Below are 9,856 nucleotides of genomic sequence, written 5' to 3'. Positions count from 1 at the left end.
AACACACAGTTCATGTTTTTGGATGGTTTTGCCACCTTAGGCCTCATGGTCTTGAGTAAAGCAGGGGCCCTCTCTGAGCCTGTTTCCGTCTCTGCATAAGAATAAAAGTCACACCTTGCTTACCTCATAAGAGTGTTTGAGGTTCAAATTAAATGCAATAATGTCAAAGAGCTTTGTGAACTCTGAAGAACTATAAATACAAGGTGTTATTAAAAAGTAAATAATAAAACAAACAGCTTAATTTAAGTAATTTCAAATGCCTCAGGGTGGAGTACAATGTAGTTTGAGGACAGAACTGTGATGATGAACCAGGACTTAACTAATAGAAGACAAGACGGTATGAGGGTAAAAGTGTGCTCTAGAAATATAAGAAGTGGACCAAAAGATTTGGCCCAGAACAGGAAAGAAAATAGAGGGGTTGAGCCTGTTAAAGAGCAGAGGAGGGGCAGCTGCTGGTGGCAAGTGAAGGATGCTGTACAGCTGAGGGCCAAGAGGGAAGGACTCTTGGGCTTAGGAGCAAATGAGCCAGCAACCCAGAGGCCAACTAGAAAAGGGCTTTATATTTTAGGCCAATGGTTTTCAGACACTTAGAGATTTACTGATATATGAATGTCTACTACGTGCTAGGTGCAAGATTTTAAAGAAAATCTTATACAGAACCTCATCATATTAAAAAATAATTGAGGTTTCTCCATTGAAATAAGACTTGGAAGACCAAGGGTCACTCAGCTTCCCTCTGAATCCTGTTAGTAGCAGCCAAGGCACCTCTACAGGGAACTAGGACTCTGCTAAGAGACAGAGATAGAACCACTCATTCTTATTATATCTTCAGTGCCTCACACATGTTATTTGTTCTATGTTTCCTGAGTGAATGAATATGTGAATGAAATAAAGGGTAGGTTGTCTGCAGGAGAAAATTCAGATAAATGAATTTAGTGGATTATGTCACTACATCAAGAGGCTGTAGCTTTAGACGTAAACTGCTAGGTAGATCACTCTGGCTAGCTGAGGAGCTCCCTAGTCAGGGTGAGTGTCCAGCCACAGGAGCAAAAGCTGTAGAGGGTAAGACACCAAAGGGCACTTTAATGGAAAATATCTTGGTTATTTCATCACAAAAACACAACAAGCCCACTGTTCTGCTTCTATACAGTAGGGTAGGCTATCTTCAGAGTCACAGATCACAATAAAAAACACCTAACATTTACTGGGTGCTGACTGTTTGCCAGGCATAGTGATAATGCACCCCCACCCCGTCCCACCAAAGACACCTATGTCACAATGTGTTACAGCCTGTCAAGGCCTGAAAGGTCCACTCTAGATTCGGGCAGACACAGAAAAATGCATGAATCTGGGAATGCTTGACATGCTTTTATTAATGGCAGGTGAGCCATGCATACAGCAAGCTGCATGTGTTGAGTGGGAAGCCCCTACCCTCTTGAGTACTAGAGACAAACAAAGCCAGCAGAAAGCCAAGATATTGTAGAATATAGCATGATTCTGAGCATGTGAGCACACTTAGTGTTATGGGAACCATTTATTGGGATCAATCTCAAGGCTATGAGAACTCTACTTATCAGGCTGCTAAGTAAACTGCTTAAACTGTTTTCCTTAGTTACCCAAACACCTGGGAGAGGAAGACAGGCTACCTCCATTTACCCTACATACTCCCTGGAGCCTTTGACTCATTTTTAGATGGCAATGGAGGAATTAAGGTTGTAGACAGAATTAAGCTCACTAATCAGCTGACTTTAAGATGGGGAGATTATCCTGGATTGTCAGGTAGGCCCAATGTAATCATAGTAGTCTTTATAAAGTGAAGCCAGGAGGCAGGAGGTAGTGTCAGAGAAGGAGATGTGCCTATTAAATCTGAGGTTGGAGTAATGTGATGTGAGGACTCCATTGACCATTGCTTCTTTTGAAGGAGAAAGGGGAATATGAACCAAGGATATGGGCAGCCTCTAGAAGATGGAAAAGCAAGAGAACATACTCTCCTTTAGAGCCACCTGGGTCTGCTGACACCTTGATTTTAGCTTAGTGAAACCAGTTGCAGACATCTGACCTCCAGGACTGAAAGATAAAAAAATATGTTGCTCTAAGTCACTACCTTTGGAATAATTTGGTACAGCAGCAATCAAAAACAAACACGTATTCTCTCATTCCATATTCACAACAGCCCCATCAAATGGGTATTCATATTCTTATTTTGTAGATGAGTAGATGGAGGCTTGGAGAGGTTGACTCACTGGACCCAGAGGTAACTGGGTAGCCTTACTTCAGAGCTGGCTCTCTCTTTTTTTAAATTTTTATTTATATTTATTTATTTATTTATTTATTTATTTATTTATTTATTTATTTTAGTTAGTTATTTTTCAAGTACAGTTTTTTGTCTATTTCTCCCATCCCAGCCTCCCCCGCCCCTTGCTCCCCACCTCTCTCCCATTTCCACCCCCCTTAGTTCTTGTCCCTGTGTCCTTTCTATTTGTTCCTCCAAATCCCTCCCCCTTTTTCCCCTTAACTTCCCTTCCCTCTACCCTCTGGTCATTGTCCCCTTGTTCTCTATTTCAGTGACCTTGTTTTTTTTTTTTTCCTGCTTGCTTGTTTGTTTTGTTGTTTAGCTTCCTGTTAAAGGTGAGATCATATGGTATTTGTCTTTCAACACCTGGCCTATTTCACTCAGCATGATGCTTTCCAATTCCATCCATGTTGTTGCAAAGGGTAGTAGCTCCTTCTTTCTCTCTGCAGCATAGAATTCCATTGTGTATATGTACCACAATTTTTGGATCCATTCATTTACTGATGGGCACCTAGGTTGCTTCCAACTCTTGGCTATTGTAAATTGTGCTGTTATGAACATTGTGGTGCATAGGTTCTTTGAAATCGATGTTTTAGGATTCTTAGGATATAATCCTAGCAGGGAATTGCTGGGTCAAAAGGCAGGTCGATTTTTATTTTTCTGAGAAAATTCCATACTGTTTTCCATAATGGTTGTACCAGTCTACAATCCCACCAACAGTGAACTAAGGTCCCCTTTTCCCCACAACCTCTGCAACATTTGTTGTTTGTTGCTTTGTTTATGATAGCCATCCTGACCGGTGTAAAGTGGTATCTCATTGTTGTTTTAATTTGCATCTCTCTGATAGCTAACAATATTGAGCATCTCTTCATGTGTCTCTGGATGTTCTGTATGTTCTCCTTGGAGAAGTGTCTGTTTAAGTTTTTTTCCCATTTTTTAATTGGGTTGTGTGTCTTCTTAGAGTGGAGTCATGTAAGTTCTTTGTATATTTTGGAGATTAAACCTTTGTCTGAGGTATCATTGGCAAATATGTTTTCCCATACAGTTGGTTGTCTTGCTAATTTAATACTGTTTTCTTTAGCCACACAGAAGCTTTTTATTTTGATAAGATCCCATTTGTTTATTCTTTCCTTTATATTCCCTGCTCTAGGGGACGTATCAATAAAAAAGTTGCTATGTGAAATATCTGAGATTTTGTTGCCAATGTTCTCCTCTAGGACTTTAGTGGTTTCAAGGCTTATATTTAAGTCTTTTATCCATCTTGAATTTATTTTGGTATATGGTGTAAGTTGGTGCTCAAGTTTCATTTTTTTGCACGTAGCTGTCCAGTTCTCCCAGCACCATTTGTTGAAGAGGCTATCTTTACACCATTTTATGTTACTGCCCCCTTTGTCGAATATTAATTGACTGTAGAGAGTTGGGTTGATTTCTGGGCTCTCTGTTCTGTTCCATTGGTCTATGTGCCTGTTTTTATGCAGAGCTGGCTCTCTTGATCACACTGCCATCTGGAGATGGCTTTACTTCTTCATTGCACAAATGAGAAAACTGAGTCCCTGAGATATATCCTGACATGACCCAGATCACAGAAGTTGGTGACAAAACTCACTATACCATACAAGAATGGAGTAAACCTGCACTGGTACACACAAGTCACCGGCACCAGTTTGTATCTTGTTAAGATACAAACTCTAATTAGCATGTCCAGTCTGGGATCCAGGTCTGCATTTCTAACCAGCTTCCCAGTGAGGTTGATGCAGGGCCCAGTATAGAAAGGCTGCTGTGTGTTAGGAGTTCTGAGCAATCCAGACACATCAAAGAGCTTTGGACATCTAGTGGGATGAGGGGGCTCTAGTGGAGGAGAGAATATGCTTAAAATGTAGGAAACATAAGAACAGGTGGGACAAAGTTCTGTGAAGAATGAGGTTTAGAGTCTCAGAAGAAAAGGTCAGAGTTAAAGACAGGCTATAACCCTTTGGTCCCCCTTGAGAAATATGTCACACAAACATGATGTACTGTTGTCATTTGAAGTCATTTAAAACTAGCAGGCAACATAATTGCTTTTATTCTTTTATGGGACAACACACACATATTGAGGACATTCTTTATGCCACAAAGACTAAAATAGTTTTATTTGTGACTCTGGGAAGAAGAGCAACAGTCTCCATCCCTGTTGTATATTTAATGTGATTATTTTTAAAAGGAAAAGATGACAGTCTGTTTAATTTTTGAGAAACATCTCTAAGGATTTGACAGAATTAAACAGCTTATGCCCCGGCCCCTTCCCTCTCCTCAGCCCCAACGCCACCCACCAATGGGTCTACAAATTCAGGAGTAGGAGGGTAGTTCACTCTATAACTAAAAGTCATGGCTCTCTGAGACTTAATTTTGTGCTTCATTTAAAAAAAGGAAATAAAAAATGACTCACTCCCATTTGTGTGGGAGTGCTAGAAGATTCTCCCCAACTTACTTCACTGCAATTTCAGAATTTCCAACTGTCTATGGCTACCATAGCTGCCTGAAGGGCAGGAATGTTCTGGTTTTATTTGAAACAATCAAGCACACAAGCAAAAAATATCAGCTTTTCCTTCAAATACAGGAACTCAGAGAGGAAGCAAATGTTTGGCTCATTGTTTCCTAGGGATATATAGTGAAAAATATGCTTCTCTATGTTTACAATGGCTCAAAAATGAAAACAATTTTTTTACTCATCTGATTCAGTACTATTAACCTTCAATACTCCCTAATGTACAGTTTGCAAAATAGAATTTTAAAATGTTTCCTTCAAATTTTCTTAGTTCCAGGGTTTTCCTCTAAAAGTAGTAATAATTCTTCCAGAAAACAATAAAATATGTTGGTTAGTTGTCTGGATTCCTCAAAAAGCACTGGGGAGCCCTATAAAGTACAAGAAAGGCATCATGCAAGATTCTTTGTCTTAGCCAGAATCCAGGTGCCCAAAGTGTGACAGCTCTGGACACTAAGCCCTTCAGTGGGGATGATTTGGCCATCCTGGATACTTGATGTTATGGGTGGTTTTCAGTTGTCTTTGTGAGGTGGTGAAAAAACATGGCTTGAGACTCTGAAATTCTTGTTAGCATGTTGTCTTGGATGGATCCTTATCTCTTTACCTGGTTTATTTCTCCACTATAGGCTTGTGTCCACATCTGTAAAATGTAAATAATATTATCTTCTGGCAGGTTTACTGTGAGGGTTAAAAGAGATAATATGATAAGCACAAAATAGGCCCTCAAATATGGTCTTTCTTCAAGAGTCAGAAATAAGCATACATTCAAGAAAAAAATTGTTTGGCTATGGAAGGTATTGTTATTCTTCTGCCTTAAGTGATATTCCTCATATGTTGCTTGGTCCACCAGTAAAATGTTTATTGCTTATAATCCACAGAATGCATGAATACATACAAATAAATAAGAGATGACTATTTTTGGAAAAAAATCAACAAACAATGCTGGCAAGGTGTGGAGAAAGGGGAACATTTTTGCACTGTTGGTAGAAATGCATATTGGTGGAGCCACTGTGAAAAGCAGAGTGGAGATACCTCAAAAAATTAAGCATGGATCTGCCTTTCAACCCAGTGATTCCACATCTGGGAACATATTCAAAGGAACCCAAAACACCAATCCAAAAGAACATATTCAAAAGCACTCCTATATTCATTGCAGTATTATTTAGAATTGTCAAGATATGGAAGCAGCCCAAGTGTCCACCATAGATGAATGGATAAAACAACTATGGGATATTCACCCAATGTATTACTATTTAGATGTAAAAAAGAAGAAAGTTTTACCATTTGCAACAGTATGGACAGATCTGGAGAATATTATGCTACATGAAATAAGCCAGTCAGAGAAAGACAAATGCCATATGATTTCACTCATATGTGAAATCTAATGAACAAACTGAACTAACAAGCTAAATAAAGTCAGACTAATAGATAGAGAGGAGGATGACAATAAGGGGGGAGGTGATTAGAGGATGGAGGGATTGAGCAAAAAGGAAAACAGGACTCGTGGACATGGGCAACAGTGTGGTGATTTTGGGGGGTGGGTAGGGGATATAAGGGGACTAAATGGTAATGACAAAATACAATAAAAAATAAAAACTGATAATAAATCATTTAATTGATAATTCTGGTGATATGAAACAAAGGTTCAGGGTCAGAAGAGACTGTCATTGGAGCTTACTGAAAATTGCTGGGGACCAGAAGAGTTAGACTGGGTTTTTGTTTCTCTCCTATCTTCCTTCAATATCTCACACCCTAGTCCCATACACACACATCTTCCTCTATTGCCAGCTGGCAGAGAAAGGACTTCCAGAGTGATACTGATGGGAACTTTCCTTATCCTGACTTCTGAAAACATCAAAACATCCCTTGAGCCATGTAGATAAGGTCAGCTCAGGTGAACTAGGTGCCAGCCTTACCCCAAACCTGGTCTCCCTATTCCCATAAAGCCACTCTACCAAGATTGGGAGATATAAAGACAAACAATCTACCAGATTCAGACTTCAGAACATTGGTTATAAGGATGTTCAATGATCTTGTTGAGAACCTCAGCAAAAAGATAGGAAACATAGAAGGGGTCACAAGATGGTGGCAGAGTAGGAGGTTATGTTGTGTAGCTCCTCCCAAAACCAAACTGTAAATAAAACTAAAGAGGGAAATAGTCATCACAAATAAACCTAACACTACCTGAAAAAGAGACTTTTAACTAAGGATGGGTAAAAACCACCATGAGTCCTAGAGGATGGGTGAGGTCATTAAAGGGGCTGGCCCCATTCACACAGGTGGTGGGCTGAGGTGGCTACATAGCTGTGGGAACTTCCCCTTGAAAGAAGAGAAGCTGGGAACACAAACTGGCCTCACAAGCACAGAGTACCAATGCCAGGATAAGCTACCATGTAGCATCCAGTGGTGAAAGGCCACAGGGCTTTTCTCTGCTGGCGAAAGATGAAATCCCTGGAGACAAAGCCACTATTATTTCTTTTCTTAATTCTTATAGGGGCCAAAGCACAGGTTTTGTCTCTGCAACCGCTCACCTTGGGCCCCAGCAAAGGGAAGAGGGTGTGGACTGGAGTTGTGTAAGGAGAGTCTGCAGTGGGAGGCACTGGGGAGAGACATGGGGTTTACTATGCAGGCATATACCTGGATTCTGCAGCAGCCATCTTTCTCGAGAAGAGCAAGCCCTTCCCAGGAGAAAAGCAATTACTTTACCCTGTGGGATATAATTTGTCCCACCATGCAACTTTTTTTTCCTTTTTTTGTGTTTTGTTCTGTTTGTTTGTGTCTTGTGTTTGTTTTTTTTTTTGGGGGGGGTCTGGATTTGTTTTTTCTTTCCTCTTTCTTTTCTTCCATCCTGCATCTTAATCCCTGCTGAGGAGAAAACAATACACACAGACTCAGGGGTTGTCAGAGATGGGCTATAGAGGGCAGCCATTCCATACACTTCTCAGGGAAACACACTGGCACTCTCCCCTCACAGGAAAGCCCCAAATCTGGACACTTGAAACCTATCCATTAGCCTACTAGGGGTCCCACTCTGCTCTCTATAGAGATATTATCTCAGACAGGCTCAACCTAGTGGCTGGGGGCAAGAGAACATGCCCACCATTTTCCCTGAAGTCTGAAAAGCATCTGTCATGAAAGATCCAGGAGTCCCATCCCACTCTATTCTGCCAAAAGCCCTTTACAAACAGTCAGGTCTGCAACTAGTCCAAAACTGACAACAGGCTGATAAGCAGTGACAGGTAAAGAAAGGCAGATCATGAGGTGACCTGGAATATTTGCTGACCTACCCTTGGGCCCAGTACAGATAAAACCCAGCTTGGTAGAGAAACTTTGTTCTTTGTGGGTGCAACCAAGCTTGAAAGAATCAGCCACAAACTGTGGATCTCTTATAGCTTTGAACAGGCTGCCAAGGGCTAGCCTGTTGACAGCATGTGGACAGCACCTGGCATAGGCTTACACCAACCTCAGATAACATTAGTGCTATACCCAACGGGAGAACCCAGAAGCCAAGCACCAAACTCTGTTCAGACTAATTCCACTTTATTATTTTTTTCTTATCTCATCACTTGTCTTTTTCATAGGCTTTTCATTATTTTTCTATTTTTCTTTTTCTTCTATCTCTACAGAGATAAAAGCTCCAGAAAAAATACAACTAAGCAATAAAGAGTTAGCCACCCTATCAGATGCACAGTTCAAAATACTGGTAATCAGGAAGCTCACAGAATTGGTTGAGTATGGTCACAAAATAGAAGAAAAAATGAAGGCTATTAAAAGTGAAATAAAGGAAAATGTCCAGGGAACCAACAGTGATGGGAAGGAAACCAGGACTCAAATCTAGGTTTAGAGCAAAAAGAAAAAAATAAACATTCAACCATAACAGAATGAAGAAACAAGAATTTTTTAAAAATGAGGAGAGGCTGAGGAACCTCCAGGACATCTTTAAATGTTCCAACATCCTAAACATAGGGGTGTCCGAAGGAGAAGAGGAAGAGGAAGAAATGGAAACCCTATCTGAAAAAATAATGAAGAACTCTCCCAATCTGGAAAAAGAAATAAGACTTCCAGGAAGTCCAGGAAACTCAGAGAGTCCCAAGTAAGTTGGACCCAAGGAAGCACACACCAAGGCACATCATAATTACATTACTCAAGATTACAAATAAAGAGAATCTAAAAAGCAGCAAGAGAAAAGGAGATAGTTACCTACAAAGGATTACCCATAAGACTCTCAGCTGATTTCTGAAAATTAACCTTGCAGGCAAAAGGGGTTGGACAGACATATTTGAAGTCATGAAAGGCAAGGACCTACATACAAGATTGCTTACTCTACCCCAAAAAGCTATCATTTAGAATGGAAGGGCTGATATAGTGCTTCCCAGATAAGGTCAAGTTAAAGGAGTTCATTATCACCAAGCCCTTATTATATGAAATGTTAAAGGGATGTATCTAAGAAAAAGAAGAAGGTCAAAATATGAACAGTAAAGTGACAACGAACTCACAACTATCAACAACCAAACCTAAAAAAACAAAAACAAAGTAAGCAAACATCTATAACAGGAACAGATTCACAGAAATAGAGATCACATGTAGGGTTATCAGTGGGGAATTGGGGAAAATGTACAGGGAATAAGAAGCATAAATGGTAGGTACCAAATAGAAAGGAGGGGGTTATGAATAGTATTGGAAATGTAGAAGTCAAAGAACCTATAAGTACAACCCATGGACATGAAGTGGGAATGCAGGTGGGACTTTTCTGAATTTTTAGAAATTTGGTACTTAGTAGATCTTCAAATTTTATAATTTATTGTGATATATTTCTTATTTTAAATAAATACTATTTCCATACCTAATGTTGGATATATTATTTTTCTTAAAGAGAATCCCTCAGGGACTTCCGCCAAGATGGAGGCATAGGTGGAAGCACTACGCTTTCTCACACAACCAAGTTTAAAAACAACAAAGTTCTAGCAACAAAAATGCAGCCAAACCACAGAAAATTGAACTACGCAGAAGTCTGACAACAACTAACCCTTCAGCCAAACCAG

This window comes from Artibeus jamaicensis, unplaced genomic scaffold (genome assembly GCF_021234435.1).
Source record: "Artibeus jamaicensis isolate MK-2021 breed Jamaican fruit bat unplaced genomic scaffold, CSHL_Jam_final contig_414, whole genome shotgun sequence".
Classification (NCBI taxonomy): domain Eukaryota; kingdom Metazoa; phylum Chordata; class Mammalia; order Chiroptera; family Phyllostomidae; genus Artibeus; species Artibeus jamaicensis.
The sequence above is the reverse complement of the archived record's forward strand: the minus strand, read 5'-3'. Positions refer to the sequence as shown.